This window comes from Oryctolagus cuniculus, chromosome 10 (genome assembly GCF_964237555.1).
Source record: "Oryctolagus cuniculus chromosome 10, mOryCun1.1, whole genome shotgun sequence".
NCBI classification, from domain to species: domain Eukaryota; kingdom Metazoa; phylum Chordata; class Mammalia; order Lagomorpha; family Leporidae; genus Oryctolagus; species Oryctolagus cuniculus.
The window spans coordinates 117,859,288-117,872,751 of record NC_091441.1 but is presented as its reverse complement, the minus strand read 5'-3'; the positions used below and the strand labels follow the sequence as shown (position 1 = coordinate 117,872,751).

At 57.1% G+C, this 13,464-nt stretch overlaps 1 long non-coding RNA gene across 1 annotated transcript; it reads right to left on the bottom strand.

Annotated features, from left to right (window-relative positions):
* Window positions 1-8,005: 8,005 nt before the first annotated feature.
* Window positions 8,006-11,629, bottom strand: LOC138844151 (uncharacterized). The gene is made up of 2 exons (XR_011379677.1): window positions 11,494-11,629; window positions 8,006-8,925 (listed from the first exon to the last, which is right to left on the bottom strand). It is a non-coding gene; the product is annotated as an uncharacterized lncRNA (long non-coding RNA).
* Between the last annotated feature and the right edge of the window lie 1,835 nt (window positions 11,630-13,464).

Sequence of the window (13,464 nt, the reverse complement as noted above, 5' to 3'; positions counted from 1 at the left end):
ATGGGCAGGCTCCCTGGGGACTGCGAGCCAACGCCGGATGGGGAGCAGGCCCCAGCCCCAGCAGGAAGCTGTCTGCTCAGTGCCTTGCCTGTGTGGTCCCCGGCCACGGGGGAGGACCGGAGCAGGCAGGCCCTGAGCGTGCTGCCCGTTCCCGCCTCAAAGGCCTCCCTTCTACCACCTCTGCCTTCCAGGCTCAGCTCAGCTGCTCCTTCCTCCAGAAAGCCCTCACGTATTGCCGCCCATGGTCCTTGAGGTTCTCAGGGTACACTCCTGGGTCCCAGGAGAACCTCAGTGTGTCTCTTCCCAGGATGCCCCGCAGCTCATAGCCAGCGGGGCTGCAGGTTTGGCCCTCCCCTCTCCCTCACCAAACAGCTCCAGCCCGCTGGGCAGCATGGCACTGTCCTAACAGCCCGGGTGGCACAGGACTGCCCCACGTACGTCCTGGCTCACACGCTCCCGCTTCCAGCAAACACCGTGTTCCCAATCTCTGCTGAAAAACCAGGATGATGACAGCTTCGCCTTATCAGGCTGTCCCGAGAGCTGACGGCGTGATGCAAGGTCAGAGGTTAAGAACAGCTCCCGGTACACGGCGAGCGCTCAGCAAGGAGCAGCCACTGTCCTCGTCATCGTCATGTGTGTCACCCAGCAGAGACCCCGGGAGGAGGCCCTGACTCAAGCCCAATCTCCTCTACTCTTGCAAACAACATATTTTTTTTAAAGATTCTGCAAAATAACTCACAAGTTTTCTTGTTTCCCATCTCTGAGACCTCCTAAAGATGCCCAACACGACGTCCCCACTGAAAGAGACATCTGAGATCCTGACACACTGCTGTTTCGCAAGTGTAGACACATTCCCCTGCTCCGCGAGTGTAGACACAAGTCCCCATGCTCCTCAACGACACACGTGTCCCAGGAATGCGGAGCAGCCAGCTCGAGCCCCGGTCTCTCAGGGATCCCCCAGTCCTCATGGACCACCTGGGAGAAGGCAGGGGACCCACGAAACGCACCCTGGGGTTAAGGCTCCGAAGTGCAAGCCCCAGAGCCCCCAGTGCACTGACACCACTGAGGCAGCTGAGTGTGAGGGCGGAGCTTCTCAGACGTGAGTGCTGGGAAGAATCACCAATCACTGGGGAGCGAGCTGTGGGTCGGGGGCGGGCCTCAGACGCTGCACCTCCTTGAGCCCTGGGTCAGGCCCCTGACACTTTCCGACAGCCACATGCGGAAGAGCAAGGCCAGAGCAAGCGGGAGGTGGGCGATCACCTGACCCCTGCCCGAGAGGTGGGGACACTGAGGCCAGGAACAGGAGCAGCTCCCCAACACTGCAGGGCCACGAGCAGAGACAAGGTCACCTCACCTGGAAGCCGGGCCCTTCCTGACTCTGCTAGCCCAAGGGTCAGACCCCACCACCTGCAGAAGCCAGGCTTTGGTCAGCTCACCCAGGCAGGCCAGGTGCCCCAGCAGGGGCCGAGCACCCACGAGACTGCCTGCTCCCTTGGTGTCTGGACACCGGCTCACATGGCCGAGCCCAGCACTGGCCCTCAGGCAGACCTTTGAATCCCTGTAACCTTGGGCTGGGGGCCGCAGAGCCAGCAACTATTTCGGACTTCGGAGGAAGACGTCAGGAAGGAGCTGGTCATTGGACAGGGCTGTGTTTCGGAGACGGCTCACTTACACAATCAGGAAGGTCCTGGGAGAACACCTGGCAAGCAGCCAGCATTCCCACCACCAAGTCCTGCCCACACCCCAGCAACTTCACAGGTGGTCCCAGCCTTCCCCTCAAGGCAGGCACCCCAGGAGAATCCTCGCTGCCCCAGCCAAGCAGGCTACACAGCCTGACAGCACTGGGCAGCAAAGCCCTGGCCGGGATCGCACCTGCTCCAGCAGAGCCTGTCTCCAGAAGGCATGGGAGGGGACAAACAGCCGGCAGAAGTGGACCCACCCCCGGGCAAGCCCCAGTCTGCCTGCCATCTGTGCCCTCGGCTCTCAGCTCCCGGCTCTCTGCGGGGATGCCCGCCTGGCTGCCAGGCGCATGGTCCTCACTGAACTCTGCCTACCCCGGTCTGAACGGCTGGGCGCTCGCTCTCAGAGTACCTGCAGGGGTGCCCCTGCATTCTGACAGACTCCCTGCCGCACTGAACTTGGCTACCTTGCTTAGCGCTCCTCCGTCTCCCGTCAGAATTCTGCTTTATGGGAAGACAAGCGCCTGGGCTCCCCCCATCCCCTGTGACACCCTGGGTGGGATGCAGGGTGCTCACTTCCAGGCTAAACATCTACCCCCGGCTGCAACCTGGGTCTTTCGAGGTGAGGAAGGGTCTGTGTCCTGCCAGTGTGCAGAGCCGAGTGCTTCCTTAGCTCCCTAAGCTTCACCGCACGGTTACGGCGGGCGGCGCGCCCCACAGCCTTTCTCCCTCCTGCTCCGGACCAAGCTGCTGTTTGTGTGGTCGGCACGCACAGGGAGGCGAGGACCCACGGATCAGCGACTTCAGGCAGAGACGGGGTGTGGGTCACGGTGTTCACAGGACAGGAAACGGCAAGGTCACTTTCAAAGCCAGGGCGGCCAAGGCCCTCAGCCTGGGGGACACTCCTGGGCCAGCCTCACGCAGGCACTGCACTTGTTGGGAAGCAGTGTCATTTAGGAATTGAGTTCAGGTGTGGCTGGATGCTGCCGAATGACGCCGCGGTCCGAGCACCTGAGCCACGGCTACACCCACGCCCCCACGCGTTTCAAATAAACCAGCTTTTTTCCAACCCCAAAGGGAGGGCTTCAGAGCAGCCTGGGCCTGGCAGACAACGCCGAGAATAACAGCAGCAGCACCTGCAGCCCCACGCCACACGCCGCCTTCTGGAGCCACCGAGCAACGGCGCGACGAGCCCCGGATGCTGCCCCTTGGCAGCGAGAGGCCCAGCGTCCACGTCTGGCAGCCCAGTCTTCGAGCTGTGCTTCAACAATCAGGGTCGCAAATGCCTCCAGGTGGGGCAGCACCTGTGTGCAGGGCTCGGGTCAGGCTCCCCACCCCCACCCCCACGACAACGCAGACACTCCCTCCCGGTCTGCCCCAGGGGCGACTGTTCCCCACGGCCCAGCAGAGGAGCCCCTCGGCAATGCACCTGGCCCTATTCAGCGCAGCCCATCTCCCTGGGGGGTGACACGGGTGCCAATTTCACATTGGGGTCCAGGCTCTGTTCCCTTCAGGAAGCTTGTTCCCACTGCATCCGTCAGAGACAAGCCCAGCTCCAGACTTGAGTCTTACAACCCAGCATCGTCCACACTCGGAAACACTCCCCAAGGAAGACAACTCAAGTGGAGAGCAGAGCTAACCTGCGTCCCGTCCGTGTCACAGGTGACACTGAATGGGGGTGGGGGGGCTGCTTTCCGCCGAGAGTCCTTGTCCAGCTATGACACAGAACGAAGCCTGGACAACAAGGCAGGAACCAGGTGCTGGCCCCAGCAGCCCTGGGGCAGGGAACGGTGACGCCCAGGCCCCCCACCCCTGGGAAGGCAGAGGGGGAAGAGCTGTGTGGGAGCACCCAAGGGAAGACTCACCTGGCTCAGGTGCGCCCTCTACCAGCGGTTCCTGCGGAGCCAACCGGAGCAGCGCCCAACACTTGCAGCAGTGAAATTTCGTGCATGCAAACTCCTCCCACACAAGGAAAATAAGTCACAGTAGGGCGGCAAGAATTAGCGGGCAGGGGGAGAGCTGGAGCCCCCACCCCGTGAGCCTCTCGTGGCAGCATCCAAGGCTCCCAGGAGCCAGCGCGGAAAGTCCCAGGCTCACCCCCGGCTAGTCCTGGGACAGCAGGTCCCGCTCAGCCAGGTCCACTTCCTCCTGCGACGTCCCCAGGGAAGGGCAAGAAGACACAGCAGGCAGCCTGGCAGCAGGGTGGGACCACCGAGCAGGAAGGCGGAGCCCCCGCCGGCTCTGGGACTGCGCAACACCGACGCCGCCGACCAGGCAAAGACGGCCGTTCACCGGCCCGGTCAGCCACCTCTCGTCCCTGTGTCACGTCCGGCCACTTAGGAAGGCAGAGGGGTGCGGAGACTCAGGTTCTGAAAGTTCCCAGCCCAAGACAGGGCAGCCCCGTGGTTTGCCGTCTGCTGAGGCCGGAGGCTGCAGGCGCCCAGGCAGCCACAAGCTCACACAGCGAACCAGGAAATCGAGAGAACACAGATGGACCCTGACGACCTCTGACCTCAGGAGGGCCCTCAGCATGACCTCTGACCTCCAGAGGGCACGCCCCCAGCGACACCCGGAGCTCCCAGCAGCCTCACATTCTGGCTGTTCGGGATAGAGGATGGGGGAGTTTCTGTCCCACCCCACGTGAGGTTCAGGTGTCGGGAGGGAATCGGACTTGAAAGGGACCCCGAGTAACCCCAGGCGGCCCCTCTGTGTGACCCCCCAGTCCCTGGGACGAGAAGGGACGGACCGCACGCACAAACCAGTCACAGCTGCTGGCTCTCACGGCCGGGGAGGACCCCCTGGTGCTTTCTCCCCAGGCCAGATAAGCCCCGTAGCCTGCGGAAACACAAGCTGGCAACAACTCTGTGTGTTCCCTTGGCCTGTGTCAGTCTGAGTGAGCAGACACTCGGTGTGGGGTGGAGGAAGGGGCCGGTTCCATCGCTGTCACTCACACTGCCTGGAAGTGGGGTGTCGGGGACCCTGCCACGGCCCCCGTGGGAGCTGATATGGAGGCAGGGGTGTGGCAGATGGAAGCCCGTGGCCAGCAATGTTAGAGAACAGGTCGTCCAGGGCCACGTGGGGGGGTGGGGGGTGCTGCAGACCTGGGTATTTTTTTTTAACAGAAAAAGATTTTTTAAATTTTTAATTTTTTTCTCAGAAACATTTTATTTAAGGAATACAAACTTCATGCATCACATAAATACAGCTTCAGCCACATAGTGATTCCTCCCACCCTCCTTCCTCCTCCCTCTCCTAGTCCCATGCTTAGTTTTTACTAAGATCTGTTTTCAACTAACTTCACACCATACAATTAACTCGTATGTAAAGAATTCAACAAATTGTACAAAAAAACTGTTCCTCAACAGTCAAGACAAGGGCTGTTCAGTCACTGCATCTCGAAGTGTTAATTTCACTTCTATGGATTGATTGCCTTTGGGTGCTCTATTAGGTACCACAAGTCAGGGAGGACATGTTGGGATTTTTTGGGGACTGGCTTGTTTCACTAAGTATGATGTTTTCCAGGTGCATCCATTTTGTTGCAAATGACCAGATTTCGTTTTTTTCTTTTTTAACCGCTGTGCAATATTCCATGGTGTACACATCCCATAATTTCTTTATCCAGCCTTCAGTTGCCGGCATCTGGGTTGATTCCACACCTTAGCTGTTGTGAATCGAGCTGTGATAGACATGGGGGCACAGGCACCTTTCATATGCTGATTTCATTTCCCTTGGGGGAATTCCCAGGCGTGGGATGGCTGGGTCACAAGGTTAGGGCCACTGCACCGCGCAGGTGCGCAGAGTAACGGGCCTTGCTCGAGAGCAGGTAGCTGGGAGGCTGCAGGACTAGGGCTGCCCGCGGGCCCCTCCGGAGGTCTCTCTGCTTTACTCCTCTGAGACAGAGCGCCCAGGAACCCAGAGGAAAGCAGCAGCTATGAGTCAAGTTGCTGTCCCTAGGTTTGCTGTTTTTCCATCATTTTGGGGTCGAAGTCCAGGGAATTTACTTAAGGCAAAGGATGCTTTCCATGTTTCTTTTGTTTTATTGTAATTCTTCACCGTCTCCTCGCTGTGACAACCAGCCAACCCCGGGACAGGCAGAGTGTGGCGGCCGCTGCACAGACACAAGAGACAGGTACAGGCGGGCAGGGTGCAGCAGCGAGGACACAGGTCAGAGGGTCTGGGTTCCGATCCTGACTCTGGCCCCACTTCCAGCTTCCTGCTCCTGCACACCTGGGAGGGGAGGCAGCAGGTGGTGGCTCAAGTACTCGGGTCCCCAACACCCAGATGGGTGACCGGCCATGGGCTCCCAGCTCCTGGCTTCAGCCTGGCCCAGTGCTGTCCGTCGTGGGCATTCAGGGGGTGAACCAGCAGATGGAAGGGCTCTGTCTCTGTGCCTTTCCAATAAAATTTAAAAAATAGGTTTTAGAAAAGGCCCAAGAAATAAATACAGCTTCCGTGCTCACACAGGCCACGCGATACAGGGCCTGCCCAGGACATGGAGGCGTGCAGGAACTCATAATCAAGACGCAGAAAGCAAAGACCTAAGACCCCGGTAGAGCGGCCCACACCCAGGGGCCTTGCCGGGGGATGTGGGGTCTTCTCATAGCTCACTACCACAGCCGCAGAGGGAGGAAAGCTCGGGGCCCAGAATCATCTGCCGTGTGCTGCTCCAGGAAGACGGGACGCCAAGTGACAAGGCTGAGCCTGCCATGCAAAGCCCTCCCTTCTGGAAGGTTCCCCAGGAACTGCCGGTGCTGATCATCCCTACGGGGGAGCTGGACACTGGGTACCCAAAGCCCGCACAGGGCCAGACAAGATGTTCGTGCTGGTCCCCAGAGTCTCACCCCGGGATTCTGCTCTCTACAGGAGCCACGCCTGAGGACGGGTTCAGCAATGCCTTCCCCACTTGGCCTTGGAGTTGACATTGGGAAGACAGTGCCCCCTACTGGGCTAACTCCTTCTTGTGCACCCAGGGAGTGGATGTTCATTTGTTTACTGACCGCCTACCCCCCAACCTGGGGGGTGACCTTTATGGAGCAGGGGACGCTCTGCGCTTTGTCCCCACCCCCTTGAACAGTGCCAGGCGCGTGCGGGCATGGGAGGGGAGTTCCCAGGCTGCAGCTTGCTGCTGTTTCCTATCTACTGCACTTTATTTTCTGTGTGCGCGACACCCTGGCACTAGGGGCCCTGCTCACGGGCCAGGCTGCCCGGTCCTGGGTCTGTACTCAGCTGTGGCTCCTACAGCCCCAGGCACTGTCCTCTGCTCTGAACCCCTCCAGGCTATGAGGGACCACCTCGTCACATCAAGCCACCAGAGTATGCACACACTGCAATTCTGAGCCCGTTCCTCCCCAAGAAAACCACAGCAAAGACCCTGTGCCGATGCTTCCTGCTGCCAACAATCCCAGGCCCCTCCACCCCACTCCCAGCCCCCGTGGCATGGCCTGCCCCTCCTCTTGGGAACTGTGGGCAACATGCCACTTCCCAGTGACGGTTGTCTCCTGTTGTATGGCTCTCACCAAACCTCAATAAGGATAACAGCTCTAACACCCCCCCACCCTGAGCAGAGCCTGGCACCCTGCCAGCATCGAGTGAGGATAGCAGCCGCACCCCATGGTCCCCCACCTCCACCCCAGAGCCCAGCACACAGCATGCGCGTGAGAAGCATCATGCGGATAAATGAATGAGTTTACAGATCAGCGATGGAGCGCCAGGTACTTGCACGGCCCGGGGTAGAGCACAGCCCATGAGGGCAGAATCTGTTCCAGACCTCCCACTGGCCTGTGGACGGCCGTGTCCTCCCTGTATGTTCACATCACCACTGTCTATGCCCACATACGCTCTACATACAAGGACGCCAATTGTACGGGATCAGCATCCACCCTCATTGTAAGTTCGTGCACTGGGAAGACCCTATCTCCATCTACGACTACAGTCTGAGATACTGGGGTTTAGGGATTCTACATAGGAATTTTGGGGAGCATGGGGCACAGTAGTGAAACCACAACTTGCCACAACATGGCAGACCCTTGAGACCACTGAGCTAACTGCGTAAGTCAGACACACAAGGACAAGCTGTATGGGACTCTAGGGACATGAGTTCCCTAAAGGAGCCAGGCGAAGTAGACTGAGATGCCTGGGGCTGTGGGTGGGGGTTACTGTCAGCTGGGTGCAGAGCTTCACTTTGGGACAGGGGAGAAGCAGTGGAAGTGGAGCGTCGTCACGGCTCACAGTACCAGGAAGGTGCCCGACGCAGCTGAACTCCGTGCTTAATGGTGGCTAAAGCTGTGGATTTTGCATTCTGTTCTACCACAAATTTACACAATGCCTTTTTTTTCTTTTTTTATTTTATCTATTTATTTTTTTATTTTGTGACAGGCAGAGTGGACAGTGAGAGAGACAGAGAGAAAGGTCTTCCTTTGCCATTGGTTCACCCTCCAATGGCCGCCGCGGCTGGCGTGCTGCAGCTGGTGCACTGCGCTGATCCAATGGCAGGAGCCAGGTACTTATCCTGGTCTCCCATGGGGTGCAGGGCCCAAACACTTGGACCATCCTCCACTGCACTCCCGGGCCACAGCAGAGAGCTGGCCTGGAAGAGGAGCAACCGGGACAGAATCCGGCGCCCCGACCGGAACTAGAACCCGGTGTGCTGGCGCCGCAAGGCAGAGGATTAGCCTAGTGAGCTGCAGCACCAGCCCACAATGCCTTTTTAAAAACATCTGCAGAAGAGGTGAGTACTGGAGTTTCTTCACTCTCTCTTCTGAAAGTCGCTACAGCAGTGGAAGGTGTTTCTGTTTTTCTTCTGTCCTGCAACGTGGGGATTTCCATTTTCTGGAGTTTTCCTCTTATTTGAGCTACGCACCTCAGGGCCAAGACACTGACCACTATTCCGAGACAAGCAGCAGGTTATTAAAGGCAAAATGAGAAACAGAAAATGGCTTCCGGACAAGTCCTTAAAAAATGAGATTACAGTCAGCTCTCCAGCTTGAATTCGGGGCATCAATAAACAGGCATTTAATTTCAGTCGTTTGCTGGAAACTTCCAAGATGGTCAGCGGGCGTCCTCTCACCCCAGGGAAATATCATCTTCAGCGCTCGTCGGGCTCTGGAGCAGATGGCACTGCTACATGAGATTGCTCCACGAAGTTCACAGAAACAGTTCAAAGTTAAGTTCATTTTGGTGTCCAAAGCACAGAAATCCATGCACAGTTTTCCATAAAATGTATTTCCATGAACTTTTCAGTGACCCCCTAGGAGAGAGAGATTTCAAATTTTTTTTGCAGTAAACTTATCCTTTTTTTTTTTTTTTTTTAAGATTTATCGTTTATTTGAAAGCCAGAGTTACAGAAAGACAGAAAGGTCTTCCATCCACTGGTTCACTCCCCAGTTGGCTGCAAAAGCTGGAGCTGTGCCGATCTGAAGCCAGGAGCCAGGAGCCTCTTCCAGGTCTCCCACGTGGGTGCAGGGGCCCAAATACCTGGGCCATCTTCTTCTGCTTTCCCAGGCACATTAGCATGGAGCTAGATTGGAAGTGGAGCAGCCGGGACTTGAACCAGTGCCCATAAGGAATGCTGGCGCTGCAGGAGGTGGCTTTACCTGCTACACCACAGCACCAGCCCCTAAACTTACCTTTAATTCCATATTTTCAAGCACCCCTTGCAGCTCCCTTATATTCTCAGAGTTCAGGACGCCACGGCCCTCTGTGTGCAGCATACAAGAACAAGCCATTTCCGGCTGCAGGTAGCGCAAGCACTCCCATCCTCACCTGATCTTCCTGACGGCAGCAGAGCCTGACGGACCCATCACATCCCCACTGAGCAGATCGGAAGACTGAGATCCAGGCTTCCTTCAGGAGGCCACTGACAGCTCAGCATCCGCAACGTCTGTGCACTATCACCCACTACCTGACCTCAGTAACGCAAAGTCTGCGCACTATCACCCACTATCTGACTTCAGGTCTGTCGTTGGCTCCACTGGCTCAAAACGGACTGCCCTTTCTTCCCATGGGTGAAATGAGTGGGGGACGTATGTGTGTGGCAGAGTTTATATCCCAGACAGCTGTTTTGTGTAAGTTTCGAGTACTTGCCTTACGAGCTTTATCAATAAAACGGGTGACTTCAAGCAACAGGGCTCAGCGCTGCCCATCTGCAGAACGGATAGCATGACCGGAACCCAGCAGAGCTCATGCGAGCCGGGGCTGGGGCCCAGGTGGGAGCACCCCAGGGTGTGGGCAGCGTGTGGGAGCTCGAGCTGATGGCCATGACAGACGGACACCCAGCTGCTCACCCCTGCTGCTCTGTCCGACAACAACCTCGGCAAGCTGGCCTGGAGTCTCCTCTCCCTGTCTCACGTCTCAGGGGAGGGGAGACCACAGCTCTGAAACAGTAACCAATTCACTGCTTTTGATGTCCAGGCTGTTAGAGAAAACTCTGACTTCAAAGCCCCAGATCTCCTCCAAATCCCCCGACTCTGCCCTCCCCACCGCCCTCGGTCTTCTTATCTGCAAGAGGGGCCAGCCCACCCCTCCCTCCTCCAAAGCTTGCTGCAAAAATCTTCGGTGGAGAGTCAAGTGCAAATCCAGCAGACCCTGCCTTCAAGCTTCCTTGGGGAGGGAGGTCCCCAGCCACGCACCCTTCGGTAGGGACAAAGCAGGTGCCCATCTAGAGGCAGATGCACAGGTCGGGCAGAGTCACTGCGACTGCGCGTGCCCAGTGCAGCTTTCTCAGCGCACGTGTTTCCTGGCCCTGGGAGCCTTACTCTGACAGCCTGAGAACTGGGATGCCAAAGGCACTCTGGGTTTGTCTGTGATTCAAGAACTGAAAGTTCGCCCAGGTGCCGGCAGCAGCTGTTGCAGACGAACAACATGAGTGCCTTCACACAGCCTGCCCGTGAGCGCCCCCAACTGGGAGGGCAAACCCAGCAGCTGTCCCAAAAAGAGCATGCCAAGGGCCGGCACTGGGGCACAGTGGGCACAGCTGCTGCCTCCTGTGACACCGGCATCCCACGTGGGCACCGGTTAGAGTCCCAGCTGCTCCACTTCTGATCCATCTCCCTGCGGATGCTTCTGGGAAAGCAGCCAAAGATGGACCAAGTACTTGGGCCCCTGCCACCCATGTGGAAGACCTGGGAGAAGCTCCTGGCTTCCGGCTGGCCCAGCCCTGGCCATTGAGGGAGTGAACCAGTGGATGGAAGACCTCTCTCTCTCTGTCTCCATCTATCCTTCAACATAATTCTTTCAAATAAATAAAGAAATCTTTAAAATAAAAAAAAGAAAGAAAGAAAAAGAAAAAATGGCAACCTATGACCTTGACCTGTCAGTTCAGAGCTCAGCTGTCTTTGGCATCCATACTCGGGCAACACCGCAAAGCATCCTCAATCGCTCACTGCCTGCACGGCGGCCACCCTGCCTCCCACTTGGATTTTTCCTACTTCGCTCAGCAGAGATTAAACACTCATTAGTTTTCTACTGGATCTGGGAGGCAGCGTGGATCTGACAATGACTCATGTCTGGAAAAAATGAAGAAACCCCCCCCCCCAACCCCGCCCGAGGCAGCCATTCATGTGGCTGCAGATAAGGAAGCAAAGAGACTCATTAAGGCTTGGTGTCTGACGTAGGGTCTGCTCCGAAACCTTCCGTTACCAAACGCCCAAAGGGAGGAGTTGCTGTGTCTGTCCCCATGACTCCGCGCAGGGAGCCCAGCAGAGAAAGGAGCCGAGGGCCAACAGAGATGCAAATGAATGGCCCCGGGTTTGGGGCAGAGGAGCCGGGTGGGGTGGCAGCCACTTCCTGTGCCCCCTTCACAGAAAGCGTCACTCACATTCTCGTTCCCACTCAGCGCAGCCTCCGGATGGTGGAGTGTCAGTTCGCACATCTGTAAATGGGGATGATAATGCTGGCTTGCAGCGTTATCCTGAAAATCCCGAAAGATGCGTTTGTTGAACGACCACACACCTCTGCTTGCAGGAGTGTGAGCTCCGTGCCCTGTGTGCCCTCTTCCCCACCGCACGCAGAGAGACAAGGAGTTCTCGCAGTGTTGAGTCCACGTCCTGGACCCCACAGGCTGTGACAGGAGACACACCGAGTCTTAACGTCTACCTTCAACACGCGCTGGCCATGCTGACCTGGGCGAGGTTGTTAACCTGAGACTCCCGTCACTGACTCCTGACAACAAACCTCTGGGTGCAGGTGCTCCTGCCGAGCCCACGTGGCACGCCGAAGCAGAACAGGCTTAAAGATCTCCAAGGACAGGACAGGCGAGACCCAAACCCTAGGACCACAAACAGGGTTCCCTATTGTGTGGTCTAAATGGACACGCACAGGTCCACGGTGTGACCACCACACTGTGATGGAGGCCAATGACAAAGGTGGAGGGCATTGTCCCCAAGGCCACCTTCACTTCTGGCCCAACTGAGCACTCAGAGCGGCCTCCAAACTCCCTAGCGGAACTTCCGGAACCTGGTGAACTACACTGTGCTCCCGTATAGTTCCTTTCAGGGAAAGCACGCGGATGAAACTCGGCTACAAGAAATGCATGGGACAGAGGCTAGGAGTGGCATCGGGGTCCTCCTGCCTCCAGTGTGTGATGACACACATGGTGCACTGCCAAGCGGGGACACTCCCCTGAGCCTCCACGGTCAGAGTGCTTACTGGGGTTCCCTTGCATCGGCATGGATGGGTGGATGCACGCATGGATGCAAAGACGGATGGATACACGGACACCAAGGTGGAGAGGTGGGTGGATGGATGGACAGATACATGGATGGATGAACGGCCACGTGGTTGCTCTAGTCTCCAGGTCAACTGACCCTGCATGACCCAAAGTCCCACCACTAGGCACACTGTTGATCTCTCTACTGTGGTTAGTCCCACCTGTTCCTACGTGGCTGTGGTCCACGTCCTGGACAAACAAAAACCACTTCTCAGGAGCCCAGACAGCAGCCAGGAGAGTGCTCAGTGCACACACACACACAGAGCTGCATTTGTGCCTACAGAGAGTGCAACCTGTCTAGAAATGCACAGAAATAAAAGTGTGGGATGAAGCCTCCCTGCCCGTGAAAGTCAAAACTGAATACAATGGGGTCCAAATATTTCACTCTGTGTAGTCTCATGATAGTTCTCTATTCTTTTTCAGAGGTTAATTGATTTATATTTAAAAGTCAGAGTTGGAGAGAGAGAGAGAGCGAGAGAGAGAGAGAGAGAGATCTTCCATCTACTGGTTCACTCCCCAAATGTCCAAAACAGCCAGGGCTGGGCAAGGCAGGCTGAAGCCAGGAAACTGGAACTCCATCCAGGTCTCCCACGTGGGTGCAGGGGTTCAAGCACTTGGGCCATCTTCTACTGCTTTCCCAGGCCATAGTAGAGAGCTGGGCTAGAAGTGGAGCAGCCAGGATTTGAACCAGAGCTCACCTGGGGTGCTGACGTTGCAGGGGGCAGCTTACCCACTGTGTCACAACACCAGCCTCTATCATGCTCTGTCTTTTCCAGTGAGACTACCTCTGCGTGTCACCTGTGAGAATAATCACCTTTAAGATTTGAGAGAGGAAAGAAAAGAGACTCCACCCCCGCCCCCCGGGGCTGCAGGCTGTGGGACGGGGGCAGAGCCAGGTCCGAATCACCGAATCACCGCATCGCTCTAGAAATAGGAGGAGATCTGCTGACTCGGGCCGGCGTGGAGTGCCATGGGCTGGCCATGGCACAGGAATGCAGAGTTGGGAAATCCTGAGGAAAAGTCACCAAGTGGGGACATGGGGGGAGGGGAGGGAAGCAGGTGCATCCCGGAGAGGAGGGG